This window comes from Danio rerio, chromosome 17 (assembly GCF_052040795.2).
Source record: "Danio rerio strain M-AB ecotype USA chromosome 17, GRCz13ab, whole genome shotgun sequence".
Classification (NCBI taxonomy): domain Eukaryota; kingdom Metazoa; phylum Chordata; class Actinopteri; order Cypriniformes; family Danionidae; genus Danio; species Danio rerio.
In genome coordinates, this window is record NC_141037.1 from 15,159,570 (window position 1) to 15,177,540 (window position 17,971).

Here is a 17,971-nt window from a genome sequence, read left to right on the forward strand (position 1 = left end):
AATCTACATGGTAAAAGAGCTATAGAAATAAAGATTAATTAAGTTGAATGTGCTCATTGGCCAAATTCTCCATCAGTGAAAAATAGAAATTACTGGCTGGAAATGGCTAATGAATACCATATGATATAAAATACCATATCAATAAAAAGGATGGCCTGGGGCCAGCGTGAAAGACACTCGGGACAGTAGACAGAATTGTTACTGTGCTGCCTTGTCACTAAATTTTAATTTGCCTGTGACTATTTGTCAATTTTGAGTAAAATACAGTCTTAGAATCGAGAAACAGTTTGTGGTAACACTTTACAATAAGGTTCATTAGTTAATGCATTTACTAACATGAACTAATCATGAACAACACATGTACAGCATTTATTAATCATAATTGAACATTTACTAATGCATTATTAACATCCAAGTCCATGCTTGTTAACATTAGTTAATGCACCATGAGTTAACATGAATTAACAATGAACAACTGTATTTTCATCATTAACGTTAACTAACATGAACAAATACAGTAGTAGATGTATTGTTTATTGTTTGTTCATGTTAGTAAATGCATTAATTAACATTAACTAATGAACCTTATTGTAAAGTGTGACCCAGTTTGTGCTTTCAAGCCTTTAAATGCTACCTTCTCTGAGAGGTCGTATACATCATAATACTTTTTGACCATTTGATTGGATGTTGAGCAAGTTATTTTTTTCCATAACCTGGTAAAAACCAGTGCAGCGAACAACACGACGAAAAAAAGTGATGTTTTGCATAGTTTGGCAAGTCAGTCATCTTTTGTTTTGCAATAAAATGCCTGCACATTTTCTATACTGCTATATTTTACTGCTAAATTTTTGAACGTTTTTAAATATTTAAATTCTAGACTCACAGGCGTTATTTTTGACACATTGTTTAAAATATGGGCATATTTTTTAAGTTCCTTTAATGCATTTTTTTTTTTTTTTGTTGAATTTAAGTTACATTGCATTTACATGCCAACTACTTCTCAATAGATTATAAGTAGACTGTTAGTTTGTGGTTTGGGTTAATTGACATATACTTGCAAAGTTTTTTATTGTCAATAATAGGTCTGTTGAAGGAGCAGTATCAGCAGATATTAAGCAAAGTCTACTAATACTCAAGAGAAAAGTCATTTTTAGTCAACAATTTAACTTTTAGTCAACAAAATGCGCAATAGGGACCACCAAAATAAAGTGTTACCCAAGTCAAATCTGAACCACTGTAGAAAAATCCTTAACGTTGAACCCTGATATGCATCATGCCAAAACACTTACTATGTTTAGGTTTTAGTAACTATAAATTAGACTTTTTATTCAGGTCATAGTTTCAATTAGTTTGGAACATCGCAAACTATAAAATCGTGTTGCTTTTTTACTACGAAGACGCTTTTTTCGCTTGTAGGTAACAGTAAACAATAGGGCTCTAGAAGAAACGGTGACATGAATGAATAATCAACCATAATTCAACACTTTTGTGTCGTTGAACTAAATGTGCTTTATGGCAGTGGTTCTCACAGTAGGGGTTGTGGGACAATGAGCAGGGTCGCTTGGTGATTTCCAAAATTGAAATTAATTTTATTAAACTAGTAGAATTAACGTACAGAAAATAACAAATTATTATTCACATTAAAAGAAAATAAAAATCCATCACCCTTTGGATTTCGTGTGACGACTAGGGTGATTGTTATATTAAAGAGATAGCAATAGCATCAGATGCAGCAGATTTAATGGCACCTGGTTAAACTTCCTTTACATCACTCACATAAATTAAAAATAAATTCAGGCCACAACTAAACATGGAGGATGAGAAACTTGGAAAAAAAAAAAAAAAAAAAGAATAGACATGGGCCTATTTGTATGTGTGCAATGTTGTGTGCAAGGTTTATAAATTTATAACCACTTCAGAGGATATTGGGGTTCGGAAGTCACCGGCATTGTTATTTTGAGGGTTGCGAATTGAAAACTTTGGGAGCTCCTGCTCTATGGGATGTTGTTCTGGGGACCCTTACCTATTAAAATAAGCCGCGATGTATGGCAATGAATGTGTGTGAGTCTTGTTTTACAATAAGTATGTACTCCATATCTAGTAAGCGTGTTCTGATATACTCCTTACACAAATTTAGCAAACACATTCTTTATGAGCTTTCCATTGAAAAACAACTAGCTACAATCACTGCTTGAGGGTTGTAGATTTATACTGGTGTATAGTTTGTCAAGATTACTCATGTTCTTTTTGATGTAATCTACAGTATTCGTAAACACTGACATGTTTAAAAACAACACCCCCGCGTGTCCACGTCCTGATGCTGGCTATGGCCTTAGCTGTTCGCTTAGAGGAAAATCTGAGACAGCTGAAAATGTCATGCTTATTGTAAAGCAATAAAACAAACTAGAGCAGAGATGGAATGTAAAGAAGAGCAGTCTTACAAGTGCACTTCAACCTCCTTACTAGAATCCAGCTATAATGAAATGACCTTAATGGATGGAACCTGATCTACAGAATCAAGATGGGACTATTCAGGAGAGTCTCTTGTCTCATCGTGACATTCACAGGCAGATCGCACCGGAAACATTCACACATCATCCCGAATGGAGGAATTCATCACCTTCTCAGCTCAGAGACGTGCAGGAAGCCGAGAGGCAATCTGTTATGTGTGACGTGACTAATTTCTCAGCCTAAAAAGTTCTCCCGTAACTCCAGGATTCGTTTGAGTGAATTGTAAGGAGCAAAGAGCAGGGCAGGAAGAGGTCAGCTTCCATTAACAATGGAGCATGATGGAAAATGTCACATGGGAACGATGCCTCGCACGTAAAAAAAAAAAAAGGACAACCAAGGAGAAGAACATGGAAAATAAATGCATATGTCTGAGAGACCAATGTGTATTCCCTGGTGCTAAAAACAGTGCAAGCTATTGGGGGAAAATACTAGATGTAGAACATTCTTGATGGTATTTCACTGACAGCCAAGTGAAAAAAAAATTGAAATGAAATATATGTCTTGATTCAGGGACATGTGAGATGACATTGTAAGGACTAAAAGGTCATTATCATCCATTTCTATAGGAATGGGAATCATATAAAATGTATGAATGTGGTTCACACACAACATAACATTGGTTAAAAAAATGGTTCAGGAGGACTCTTACAATATCCTCTATTTTAACAATCTAAGTGTAAAGTCTAAAGAGCATGGTGCAAACACATTAAGGCTTTGTCCAAACCAGCCTGATCTCACGAGAAAACGTAAGTATTTTATGTTTTGCCAGTTTAGTGGATAATTTGTACAAATTCTTACGAGTCATATGAAATTGTACGATTTTAAAAAGGAGGCGTGGCACCTAACCCCACCCCTAATCCCAACTGTCATTGGGGAATGAGCAAATCGTACTAAAATGTATGAATTAGATCTTACAAATTTGTACGAATTAGCCACTAAATGAAAAAGTTACGAATTGCGTGAGATTGTGTTGGTCCAAACCCACTTTTGCTATTTTAAGGATGGAAAAATAGGTTTACGCCCAAGTGCATTATCTAACAGTTTTCTGCTTATTCTCGTAATGAGTTATGGGTGTGTTTTGAGTATAATGTATTTTAAACCAATCAGAGTGTCATCTCCCATTCCCTTTAAGAGTCTGTTGCGTTGCACCATGGCGCATTTACTATTTACATGGTGGATTTTGGGAAAAAACTGAACGCTTCACTAGTGCAAAAACAGTTAAACAGATCATTGTCCAAGGATAAAGAATGAGCCTTCTTCATTCAGCCTCTTTATCTTTACTTTTTTTTTACTCCTTTACTTTCATGCAGTAAGGACATGGTCACTGCACTGAAGACATCCATTAGCCTACCTGTTTAATTTTAAAATTTTGTTTGTTAAGCGCAGAGATTTGTTTCAAAACTATTCCTAAATTCAGTTCTAATTTCCAGTAAACTAATAAATTAACAATAACAAAAAAGTATTGTCAAAAAACTGAGTTATATCCAAACACGTCTTATTCTTATGCCCCATATGATGATGCATACATCTTCTAAACCTGACAGATGGGCAAATGTAAACTTGTTTTTATTAAAACAAATATAAATATGCATATAATAAATGCTACTACTCATAATAATAATAAGAGCATGTATGTATATATATATATGTATGTGTGTGTATGTGTGTATGTATGTACAGTATGTATGTATGTATGTATGTATGTATGTATATATATATATATACACACACACACACACATATATATATATATGTATGTGTATATATATATATATATATATATATATATATATATATATATATATATATATATATATATATATATATATATATATATTGCTTATGTATAAGATATTATTATATTCAACGCATCACCTTCTTTCTCAGAAAACATTTCTAAAAATGTTGTTGACTTGAAATGTTCTCCAGATGTTGATAACAACCAAAGAAACACACACATGAAAAGAAAACAAATCTAATTAGTGTACTCAGTAGGTTATGTGTATTAAAATGAATTGACATTGTAAAAAAATTATTGAACACATGAAGAAAGGGAGGTGTAAAAAGGCAGTGAAAGCCCAGACAGCAGCTGAAATCTCTCAGTAGTTCTTAAGAAACCCTCTGGCCTTCATCAGTGTAAATTAAAAATCGGGGCTTTAGTCTAACATCTACATTATCAGGATGATGAAGATGAATCCAGGGTGGACAGTTCAGCAAGACAATAATCCAAAACACAGCCAAAGAAACTCTCAAATACTCTCAGAGAAAGAAAATCAAGCCGTAGAATGGCCCAGCCAATTACAAAATATAAAAATATATATAAATACAAAATAAAGATCCGATTTGTTAGACAAGAACCATCAAGATTTTTACACTCTGTTGAAGTCTGTGAAAAAAAAGTGTGATTTGTTTGGAGTGTTTCTGTTATAGAAATAAGATGCTATGTCTTATTCACATTAAACAACATACATCAGATATGACACCATTAGTTTTCATACTCAACAGCTCACTCTCTATATCCATTTAAATCACTTCGCTGAGTCAGTGGCCATGAGGTTGATGTAAATAACGACAGATCCTTCCGGCTATTTGAATAAAAGGCTATGGCGGAGTCTTGATTAAGTCTGCACTTTCCTCTGAGACTACACAGTAAATTATTGATCCCCAGATACAAAATGTGTATTGCCGGTAGCTGCATCACTCTCCTTTTGACCTTTTGTTCTCAGAGGAAAATGATTCCCAGAAATAAGGAAGAGACAGTCTTTGAAATTGCATTCCTTTCTCAGGTGTTCAAGAGCAACCCAGACCACCTCTCTGAAACTGGAGTGGGATATTAACCATCGAAAGTTAAGGCCGAGAGGGCTAGCTGTCCGAAGTGTCCAAGAGTTGCCCCCTGCTCTCATTCCAGCAGACAATGACTGCCACCGCTGACAATGTTCATTTTTCACAAGCACTTACCTGGGAGAGAGCAAAGGAACGCAGCAACCCCTAGAAAACCTCTGTCTGGCAGCACAGCGAGGACGGCGACTGAAGCAGCCGTTTTCCAATCTCACCCTCTAATTATTTTCTCCAGCATGTCCTGGAAAGATTTCCTCACACGGTGAGACTAAGCGATGTACAACTCATTAAATTCCTGTTGTGACAGAGCATACGAGATAGATCAGTAGATGGAGGATATGTTTTGGAAAGAAACACTGACATGCTGTGCGATGTATGCTCCTTGTATCTTTTTTTTCAATCAGTTGGAACAGTATGCCGTGATACACATTTTAAACTGTTGCTTGAAATGTTGTGATCACACAACCAGTTCCACACAGGATCTGCACTCAGAACATTTCTTTAACACAATACAAAATAAATAAATATATATAGATGATTCCAACCCTAGAGGGACATCGTGGACAGCATAAAGTCTTAAGAAATACACAATGCACAAACTGCTGTTAACCCTTGTGCATTGCAGTGTTGATTTTGACAGCACTTTTTGATTTAGTTTTAGTCTTAGTCTATTGACCAAAATTCTATTTTAGTTTTAGTCATATTTCAGTCTTTTGAATCATTTTAGTTTTAGTCTACAGTCGAAGCTCAAAGGTAGGCCCACACGGAATCTGTGCGCGCAGAATTCTGCAGATTTTCCGCAGAATTCTGCAGATTTTTAGCCCATTATTAATTCTGTTTTTTTTAACTTGAGTAAATGTGTAAATCTGAATTTATTCAGTTTTTATTCAGTAATTCATTACTTTTTATTTAATATATTAAGGTTTTAGTTATGATACTCTATTGGATACTCCCAAAATAATTCCGCAGATTTTAACCAAAATTCTCAGCAGAAATAGCAAAAAAAAACTTCTGGTTTTGAGAACGACACAAATATTAGTTTTCACAAAGTTTGCTGCTAAACTGCTTTTAGATCTTTGTTTCCGTTGTTTTTTGTGATATTTCAATACTGAAATATAATTACAAGCATTTCATACCTTTCAAAGGCTTTTATCGACAATTACATGTGTTACATGTAAAGCCTGATTTATACTTCTGCATCAGGTGACCGGCGTAACCCACGGCGCATGCAACGCGCGTGGCTGTGCATTTATACTTCTGCACGCTGTCTCTGCCGGTCTGCATTAATACTTCCGAAACGCTAGTTGGCAGTGAGGTGTAAATGTTCCTCTGTGTCGAGTTTCTTCGCTGCTTTTTTTGGTTTTTCTGAACACTTCTGGGATGTACAAGTGGCTCAAACTCGCTCATTTTGAGGCAGGAACTGGCGGACGTGCAACAACTTTAACTGTGAGGTAAAAACAAAAAACAAAACTTTCCATCCGGAGCTCCTTCACGTTACTCCACACTTGTAAACAATCGCTCGCGCCATTCGCGCGGCTCTCAGTCCCGCCCAGACTCGTCAGCGCTACCAAGCCGACCAATCACAGAGCTTATGCTACGCGTCGTTGCGACGTGTAGTTACATTTTTTGAGAGGTGCACGACAGTGACGGCCACGGCGAAGGGCTATGCGTCAATGCCGTAGCATACGCCGGCGTTTGACGCAGAAGTGTAAATCAGCCTTAAGGAAAGCCCTTTTTCTGTTGTCAGGTTTTCTCCTGTTTAATGGATAGTCAAGGAGGGTAGTATTGTTGATCATTTATAGATCTTTATTTTCGGTTTAGGTAAGAGATCCAATATTAGGTAACTACTTTGTTTTGTTTGTTGTTTTGTCCTTTTGTTCCCTTGTTTTGATACTGGAAATATTTATGTTTACTAAATCTGTTACCCCTTTTCGATAACTTTGTGCCTGTGTGTGTGTGCTTGGGGAGCTGGAAAGGGGGCTTGGTGACCTCTTTAAATAGACGGTTATCTTTATCACTATGTACGTAGCGTGATGCATCCGCTACGTAACACATGACATTTATGCAAAGAGTCAGTATTTGCAGTGTTGGTCCTTCTTTTTCAGGAATTCTGCAATTCGACAGGGTGTGCTCTCAATCAACTTCTGGGCCAAATCATGACTGATAGCAACCCATTCTTTTATAATCACTTCTTGGAGTTTGTCAGAATTAGTGGGGTTTTATTTGTCCACCTGCCTCTTGAGGATTGACCACAATTTCTCAATGGGATTAAGATCTGTTGAGATATCCCTTTTGCCTTATGGCACGGTGTTCCATACGGCTGGAAAATGCATTGTTCTTTACCAAACTGTTGTTGGATTGTTGGAAGAAGTTTCTGTTGGGGGGTGTTTTGGTACCATTCTTTATTCATGGCTGTGTTTTTGGACAAAATTGTAAGTGAGCCCACTTCCTTGGATGAGAAGCAACCCCACTCATGAACAGTTTCAAGATGCTTTACTGTTGGCATGACTCAGGACTGATGGTAGTGCTCACATTTTCTTCTCCAGACAAGCCTTTTCCAGATGCTACTCTACTCTAGATTTACTCTATATTTAGTCGACTAAAATATATTTATTTTAATTTAAGTGTAATTTGATTAAATATTGTATATATTTATTTATACAAAACATTCAAACTTAAAATAAAATAAAACAGTCTGATTATAATATGGAACATAGCTTTTCCATTGAAGACCAAAAATTAAATATGCAACTTTATTTATATCATGAGTAATATGTAAAATTGTATCGGCAAGAACAATAGACTACTGAAAATGCACTTTGCAATTATTTAGCAAGACCTTTATTTTAATGTGGTAAACTACTAGTCTTTTCAACCAGTCTGTTGAACAGTTTCATGCAACTAAATGTATAAAAGGGCTTAAAATAGTTTAACTCCACTTTGCAATGTCAGTCTATAGCAGGGGTCACCAATCCTGGTCGTGGAGGGCCGGTGTCCCTGCAGGGTTTAGCTCCATCTTGCCTCAACACACCTGCCTGGATGTCTCAAGTAGTAAGACTTTGATTAGCTTGTTCAGGTGTGTTTGATTAAGGTTGAAGTTAAAATCTGCATGACATCAGACCTCCAGGAACAAGTTTGGTGACCACTGGTCCATAGCAAGCTTTACTGTTGTAGATAGTGGTGCAGAACATGGTGCTCAGCTGCACTGAGTAAATAAGTAGAGTAATGACATATGAAAGGCAAATGATAGTGTGTTATCTTGAAAAATGTGCCCTCAATCCCACTACAAGCTCACATAGAGGAATTTTAAAGCAAAAATGTACGTAAAAATACTTCACTATAAGGCAGTTTCGGTAGAATGCGACTCCCTGATAAGCTGAGATTATAGGACTACAGTATCATTACATCCTTACAGTAAGAAAAAAATCACATTGCTGAATTACGTGACGTGACGTGAATTTAGTTTTTTTGGTGGTAGAAACTTGTCCGTCACAAAATTTATGACACATTTTTTGTCAACAAAATGAACACTGGTGCATTGTTCAAATTAACTACCCTTTTGTTATGTTGGTGACTGTTTTTGCCCCGCTGCCTTCCATTACAGTGTCTTTTTTGATAGCAAAGCCTTGACACCATATAATCATGCGTTTTTGATTGTTTCCCTGTTGGGAAGATGTAAAATTTGCAATTTTTTTATTGTTGATCATCAATTGGCAGCATTAACCCTTTAGATAGGCCTGTGCAAAATGGGTCCTGGCTTTTACATAGAGTTCTATGGAGTAAAACATCAGATTTTAGTGTGCATGTGTGAATACACTTACAGTATGTTTACTATGTTCTGAGAGCTGAGGGGCTTATTTTGATTTTCTCAGACATATCAAGGCAAGTGCTCAAAGGTCTCTGTTACACTCTCACACACTATACTCCATACAAAAGCCAGAAACTAAGCTTTTATTTGTATCTGACACTGATTATCAATTGTAAAAAAATTACAAATTTTACCTCTTCCTAAAAGGAAGTCAAAATGGAAGTCATTAAGCAAAAACAGCCACGAGCAAAACAAAAGGGTAGTAAATTTGCCCAGAGTGTATTCAAAGCATGTTCCCCAAATATGTGTCAAAATAAGATGTCACCAAAAATCATTCCATTTGCTGAAACACAGGGAAAGCTGTGGCCAAATTAAGACTCAAAATCTTCTGAGTTTTATCAGAGTGGATGAAAACATCCCCAACACACATAAGGGTTGATCCTTTTGTTGATTAGATCACTTAATTTAAAATGTACAGTACATATACACAGATATCACTATTCTGAAAGTACACTATGCAATGTACTGTATAACTACAGGTTCGAGTCTCAGCACTAGAAGGGATCGTAGGTGCGGAGAGTTTAATATCCAGCACTCTCTTCCACCCTTAATATCATGGCTAAAATGATCCTCTTGAGCAAGGCATCAAACCCACAACTGTACCCCAGGCAACCCACTGCTCCAGGTATGTGCTCACTGGTGTGAGTCACCATATATAAATGTTGAATTTGGCATCAACAACATGAAAGCATGAAGCATGGATCCATCCAGCCTTACATCAACAGTTCAGGCTGCTACTGGTGGTGTAATGGTGTGGGGGATATTTTCTTGGCACACTTTGGGCACATTAGTAGCAATTGAGCTTTGTGTCGATGCCACAGCCTACCTAAACATTGTTGCTGACCATGTCCATCCCTTTATGACCACAGTGTACCAATCTTCTGATTGCTACTTCCAGCAGGATAACACACCATGTCATAAAGCGCAAATCATCAGACTGGTTTTTTGAACATGACAATGAGTTCACTGCACTCAAATAGCCTCCACACTCGCCAAACTCAATCCAATAGAGTACCTTTGGATGTGGTGGAATGGGAGATTCGCATCATAGTTGTGCAGCCGACAAATCTGCAGCAACTGCATGATGCTATCATGTCAATATGGAGCAAAATCTATTTAAGGAATATTTCCAGTACCTTGTTGAATCTATGCCACAAAGGTTAAAGACAGTTATGAATGCAAAAAGGGATCCAAACGGGTACCAATAAGGATTACCTAATAAAGTGGCCAGTGAGTGTACATACTTGACTGCCATTCTGTCATACACTCACCACTTTGATGCTTTCTGATTGTGATTGTAATGTATTAATTTGCACATTTTTAAAGCTGCTTTGTAATGATAGCTATTGTGAAAAGCGCTATACTGTACAAATACACTTGGTCTATATTAAATATAGTGTGAGTCTACTATTCTACCCCTGATATTTTAAACATTGTTAGATAAATGAATCAAGCTTCAAGGCTTTAAGGCAGTGGTCACCAAACTTGTTCCTGGAGGGCCGGTGTCCTGCAGATTTTAGCTCCAACCCTAATCAAACACACCTGAACAAGCTAATCAAGGTCTTACTGGGTATACTTAAAACATCCAGCCAGGTGTGTGGAGGCAAGTTGGAGCTGAACCCTGCAGGGACACCGACCCTCCAGGACTGAGATTTGTGATCCCTGCCTTAAGGCATTACATATTATATCTAATTCAATCTAAAACATTAACAGCATGTCCACCGTTTACACATTTCCGAGATAACACAGGTAGCATTTTATCATTCATTTTAAACCCACATGACTCCCACTGGTTACAGATGAGTTGATTTCCCTTATTCCTGAAATATCCTGTTTTCCATTTCCCCCACAGTGCCACACCTAGATTCAATTTACACCCTCTAAACACTCCTTTGATTATCACAAGTTGCATGGATGTTGGAAACGCATGTATGAACACACTGAAGTCATCTGATAACAGCTGAGAAATGAGTAATGGATACAAAACTCCCAACCTGCAAGACAAAGAAAAATCCTGTCTGAAAAAGAGATGACTGTCTTGTAAGAAAAGCTGACTTTTATTTAGCCAGAGCCTTGAATCAACATTAGTGCTATCTCTTTATCCGCACTGATAAACAATGTGGATAGTCAAGTTGTCTAAATGCCAGCATCCTCTGACTGATTGCTAAACTTTACTTTGACCTTTCCGATGGGCTTATCGCTAGTTCTCCTGCAGAATCAGAGAAGGGTTGCCTTGCATTCACAGCTGTGTAACCAATCCTGCCGTTTTTCTCCCCGCTTTACCTGATAATACTACTGAGTGCCTTGATACATAATGCCAGAGTAGATGGCCAGGCTTTCTGCTTGTAGAAACTTCATTTTACGCTTTTATGATCTCAGGACATTTCCTCTTTATGCATCAAAAGGTGTTTATCAAAGGCAGAACATCTGCATTGAGCAGTCTGTTTTATTTATTTATTTCGTACTCAGTTCAGGAGCCAAACATAAAGTCCATGGCACAGATAATAAAAATGCTTTTTGTGCTGAATCTGTCATTTGTAGATGTGGTTATCAGAAGCGTATGACTTTTTGGCCATTGGGAGAAAACGGGTGCATAAGCTGGAGTCAAAAGTTCACTTTTATTGTGACTTCTAAAAACATAAACCTAACTGTGCGGTTAGTTTATAACAGCATACCAAATATATTCTAAAGCATGATAACGTAAAGAAAAAAAGCTATACAGTTTTGTGTGTGCACCTCACAATTTAATGAATGATTTAAAATAAAGTATTCTTAGCATGCCTACAACATACCTATAATATACACTCACAGGCCACTTTATTAGGTACACCTTACTAGTACCAGGTTGGACTCCATTTTGCCTTTAGGACTGCCTTAATCCTTCATTGGTATAGATTCAACAAGGTCCTGGAAATATTCCTCAGAGATTTTAGTCCATATTTACATGATAACATCACACAGTTGCTGCAGATTTGTTGGCTGCACATCCATAATGCGAATCTCCCATTCCACCACATCCAAAAGGTGCTCTATTGGATTGAGATCTGCTTACTGTGGAGGCCATTTGAGTGCAATGATTTGATTTGCAGTGAACTCACTCTCATGTTCAAGAAACCAGTCTGAGATGATTGGCGCTTAATGACATGGCGCGTTATCCTACTGGAAGAAGCCATCAGAAGACGGGTACACTGTTATTATATAGGGATGGACATGGTCAGTAACAATACTCAAGTAGGCTGTGGCATTGACACTATGCTCAATTGTTACTACTGGGCCCAAAGTGTGCCAAGAAAATTTCCCTCCACCATTACACCACCAGCAGCACCTTGGACCGTTGATACAAGACAGGATGGATCCACTGTTTCATGTTTTTGACACCAAGTTCTGACCCTACCATCTGAATGTCACAGCAGAAATCGAGACTCATCATAAGGCAACGTTTTTCCAATCTTCTATTGTCCAATTTTGATCAGCCTGTGTGAATTGTAGCCTCAGTTTCCTGTTCTTAGCTAACAGTAGTGGCACTTGGTGTGGTCTTCTGCTGCTGTAGCTCATCTGCTTTAAGGTTCAACCTGTTCTCCGTTCATAGATGCTCTTCTGCATGCCTCGGTTGTAGCGAGTTATTTTAGTTACTGTTGCCTTTCTATCAGCTTGTCTTTTTTGAAATATTATATAAAATATAACATGTATTTTATTAATTAAATTTTTAAATGCACAGACAGGTTCAAAGTTCCTGAATTCTTCAGTTATTCTTTACAACTGCTGAGTATTTGGGCCTTTTCTTCAGTAAAGGAACCTGACAGGACTACAGGAGATGACAATAAAACTGCCGCTGCTTTCAATTAGACTTCTATTCATCTATTGATCTACATCCATTAGAATAAGCAACCTATAACCTGGTTTATACTTCTGCGTCAATTGATCGGCATGGTGCATGCAACACGCATAGCTGTGCATTACTTCTGCACAATGTTTCTGTTGGTCTGCAATAATACTTCCGAAACACTAGTTGGCAGTAAGGTGTTTATGTTCCTCTGTGTCGAGTTTCTTTGCTGGTGTTGGTTTTTTTTTTTTGAACGCTTCCTTCTACAAGTGGTTGAAACTCGCCCATTTTGAGGCGGGAACAGGCAGACGTGCAGCAACTTTAACCATGAGGTAAACACAAAACAAAACATCCGGAGCACCTTCACGGGACTCCACACTTGTAAACAATTGCTCCATCGGGCCCGCACGGCTCTCGGTCCCTCCCACACTTATCAGCGCTACCAAGCCGACCAATCACAGAGCTTATGCTTTGTGTCGTAACAAGACGTTAATTGGGTGTGTTCACACAAAAGTTTGTGAATTAATGCACTTGTGCAACTTTGAAACAGTACGAGACGCAGACGTGAGGCACGCGTGAGCTGGTTATCATAATCATCGTTACCTTCTTTACATTTGCGTGACTTTGCTTTATACGTGGTCCCAATTGACGTGCAGCGGTTTGAAATTTAAGCCACAGTTATGTCTGTAATTAACAGTGAGGCTGTTTTTGCAGTCTGAATTACCCTGTTCAATCACAGAAATTGGTAAATGCTATTACTACTATCATTCTAATTTGACATATTTAACAATGAAATCAAATAAATATAGTATAATATTTAAGATAATTTTAAGCTATCTAGCGGCCCACCTGTAGGATCACTGAGGCCCACCACTGGTTGAAAATCTCTGGTTTAGTTACACCCCCTGTCAATCATCTCGACACATCATCTGCATTTCTTTCATATTTAAATACCTACCTTATTGGAGAAGCAGCAGCAGGATAATCTGCCATGCGCGAGTCTTTCATGCAGAGAAATCTCCTCAGGATATTTATGCATTCAGAAGTTAATGTCCAAACATATCTTTATATAAGTTATAACTAAATATAATACAAAAAAACATGATTAAAAGTCATTCAAACAACTTTACTGAAGCTTCCATACTTGACGTTTGGTCTTGCACATCCACCTTGTTTTTAGTTTATTTACACTTTTTACCTGCGTTTGTAGTTCTAATCAAAATTAAGTCCAACACGCAGTGTTTTGCGGGCAAATATTAGCGGTTAGCGTACAGACGGCTCTACACTTTGAATTTTTACCGGAAATAGTAGACCCTGCTGGAACCTTTGGCATATATCTTTTTAACATACTATGGTTTGGGACATACTAATTCTATTTTCGAATACTATTTAGGACACATAGTATGTGAATTGGGACACAGCATACACTTAAATTCAAGTGATATATCGACTTTATACAGCAGATAAAGTTAAAGTTACTTTATATTGAACAAAAACATGTCATGCTCCGTTGTATAACAAATGTATCTTACAAGTCCTTGAGGCTAGAAATGTGACTGTAATATCTTAAAACACAGCCTACTGTTTGTATTCAGCTCACTAGTCTTAGGAAAAGAGTGACTGTATCTGAATAATGAACCCTGAATACTGACATTCCACTTGAACATCAAAGACAAAAATGTTTGAGTCATCTGCTTAGTTATCTCTATAGGCTCAAATTCTTCGCCTCAGTATTCCCCCGTCCTGGTGCCGAGAGCAGTGCAGCCGCTGCTTCTTTCAGGTAATTTTGTTAAGCCTGGGAATGCTGCAGGTGGCGTTTTTTTCTTCAAAGGATAAAGTGGATTTGTATTCGACGTGACTTACAAGTGCGCTTCTAGTTCCAGAAAGCCACAGAACATTTTTCAGATAAGATGGTGAAAAAAAGAAACCTTGAGCTCATTTTAAGCACTACTGAGGACAAAAGATAAGAATTCAAAGAAGCATTTCTTGTCCCCAAGGACCAATCAAATTCCATGTCACTTTGCTGAACACTCACATGAGGGAAGGCAAGCGCTGAAAAGTCAAGCAATGCCGTAAGCGAGCATTGCTCAGGGTGGAAACATTTAGTCTCTGTTTCGATCATGCTTTTCAGTATTTCTGCAGCAGCCTGAGAGAGAGAGAGAGAAAAAGAGAAAGCGGATGAGCGAGGAAATGCCTTTTTGTTAAACAAGGGTAATGCATTGAAGCAGGATTCCTAATGAAAAATGTCTGGTTAAATGTTATTTTAGTTAAATGACTCTTTAATTCAGTGCATGACTTATTCAATTCACTTCCTCCAAAGCACAGCACTTGAAGCCTGTAGGATAACCAATCAATTATAAACATATCCACAATGCTTTATTTAGACATTGCGTTGGCTTTTATCTGTCCATAAATAAGCGTAATCTAGTCTTCTGATCGATCTATCTATCTGTCTGTCAATCCGTCTGTTTATCCATTCATTCATCAATCAATTTTTTACATTGATCCATCCCCATCAATCAATCCATTCATTTCCATCCAATCATCCATCCATCTGTTCCTATCCACCCATCCATCTGCTTCCATTCATACATCCATTTCCATCGATCCATTTTCATCAATCCAACTATTTTCATCCATCTCTGTATATCCTGCCTGATCTCACGAGAAAACGTGAGTATTTTACATTTTGCCAGTTTAGTGGCTAATTCGTACAAATTCGTATGAGTTCAGTCGTACGAAATTGTACGATTTTAAAGAGGAGGTGTGGCACCTAACCCCAACCGTCATTGGGGGATGAGCAAAACGTACTAAATTGTACGAATTAGATCGTACAAATTCATATGAATTAGCCACTAAATCAAAAAGTTACACATTACGTGAGATTGTGTTGGTATATCCATACATCTATCCACCTTTTTCTATCCACCCATCCATCTGCTTTAATCCGTGCACCAACTTCCATCCATCCATTCATCCTTTCTTCTATCAGTCTGTTTCTATCCATCCATCCATCCATCCGTCCATCTGTTTCTATCCCCCATTCATCTGCTTTCATCCATATATCCATTTCCGTCCATCCATCCATCCATTCATCTGTTTCCATCCCACCCCATCCATCAATCCATCCATTAATTTATATCTAACCATTCTCTCCATCCATCCATCCATCCATCCATCCATCCATCCATCCATCCATCAATCCATTCATCCATTCTTTTTTCCATGTACATTCATCTATTTCTATTTATCCATTCATCCGTTTTTATCCATCCATCCATACGTCCATCTGTCTATCCATCTCTGATGTCATTTTTCATGGCTTCAGCACATCTTCTATCCAGCTATTTGTAACTTGAACAGCAGCCAGAAGAACAGGTATTGGCAGTGGCAATAAATAGGAAAACAAGCGCACACACACTCTCTCTCTCTCTCACTATCTATCTCTCTCTCTCTCGCTCTCTCTCTTACACACACACCACAGGATAAAGGAATGATTAACCTCTGTGACGTGTGCTGATCTCACTGTCTGCTTATTCATTCTCAGTATTGTGAGTTCGCCTCTCTGATGGCCCTCCACCTGTTGCGGCTGTGTCTGATTCAATGCAAATCCTTTAATGACTCCATCTGTAAGCATGTGAACAGAGCGATTACTCTGAAAGATTATGGATTTCAAGTTATTAAATGTCACATAACATTTTAGATGTTGAGTAAATTTAAATAAATAAACAATCAACATATACAGACAATATAAAAGAAAACAGGAGGAATATATATATATATATATATATATATATATATATATATATATATATATATATATATATATATATATATATATATATATATATATATATATAACCTTTGATTTTTATCAATTTAGCTTTTTTTTAAATCTTGTAAATACATGTTTTATTGCAGAATGTCCTAGGAAAGCTCTTAAAATATAAGCATATTGGATTTCTCTTAGTATTTTAATATATGTAACGGAGGCCAGCTAGCAATGTGCTATGGAGTCTGTAGCCTCCTTGTCAGAGCAACTGACTCTCATGCAAAGAATTGTCGGTATGATCCCAGCTCAGCCCATGTTGGGTGCAGTAGGACCAGAGGGTTACATGTGGGGGCTCGTCCGGGATGACAGTGAGGTTTTAGGGGGTGAATGTAATGGAGGCCAGCTAGTGAAGTGCTATGTAGGTGAACTTTACTCATCTGAACTCTAAAGGTGCTCTAGCCACAGATACTAAAGGCCATGGCCTTTAGCCTCCTTGTTAAAGCAATCGAGTCCCATGCAAAGAATCGCCAGTTCGATCCCAGCTCAGACCGGGTTGGGTGCAGTAGGACCGGTGGGTTACACGTGGGGGCTTGTTCAGGATGGGAATGTGGTTTAGGGGATGAGTGTAACAGAGGCCAGCTAGTGAAGTGCTATGCAGGTAAATCTCACTCCACTGACCTCTAAAGGTGCTCTAGTGACAGAAGTTAGAGGCCATGGTCTTTAGCATCCTTGTTAGAGCAACTGATTCACATGCAATGAATAGCTGGTTTGATCCCAGGTCATACTGGTTTGGGTGCAGTAGGACAGGTGGGTTACGTGTTTTTATTATATGTTTAATCATAAACGGATTGCTTTCTGAATGATCACGTGACACTGAAGACTACAAGTATTATGCCAAATATTCAGCTTTAAATCACAGGAATACATTCCTATTTTAATATATATATATATATATATATATATATATATATATATATATATATATATATATATATATATATATATATATTTTATTATTATTTTTTTTAAATATACATATATATTTAATATATACATATATATTTAATTTATACATATATTTTTAATATATATAACAGTATATAACACAAGAAACACATTAACATGATGCTGTCAAGTAAAATAAGTAATCAAATTCAGC

At 37.4% G+C, this 17,971-nt stretch overlaps 1 protein-coding gene and 1 long non-coding RNA gene across 30 annotated transcripts in view; one reads left to right on the forward strand and one right to left on the reverse strand.

Moving 5' to 3' along the window:
• LOC147833032 (uncharacterized) overlaps positions 1 to 17,971 on the forward strand; it is a 248,845-nt gene that overhangs the window by 179,339 nt on the left and 51,535 nt on the right. For 13 of the 27 annotated variants that reach the window (XR_015513143.1, XR_015513127.1, XR_015513133.1 and 10 more), the window contains one exon: positions 5,298 to 5,611. The exons of 13 other annotated variants lie outside the window; for them this stretch is intronic. The gene's annotated coding sequence lies outside the window, so the exon portion shown is untranslated. Of the gene's footprint in view, positions 1 to 2,466; positions 2,606 to 5,297; positions 5,612 to 17,971 lie in introns of those variants that run through there. One more of the 27 variants, XM_087290183.1, reaches the window with a different exon arrangement.
• LOC147833033 (uncharacterized) overlaps positions 4,493 to 17,971 on the reverse strand; it is a 219,557-nt gene continuing 206,078 nt past the window's right edge. For 2 of the 3 annotated variants that reach the window (XR_015513166.1, XR_015513164.1), the window contains 3 exons: positions 16,543 to 16,667; positions 15,076 to 15,186; positions 4,493 to 5,644 (listed from right to left, as the gene is read on the reverse strand). This is a non-coding gene — a long non-coding RNA (uncharacterized LOC147833033). Of the gene's footprint in view, positions 5,645 to 14,145; positions 15,187 to 16,542; positions 16,668 to 17,971 lie in introns of those variants that run through there. The other variant, XR_015513165.1, reaches the window with a different exon arrangement.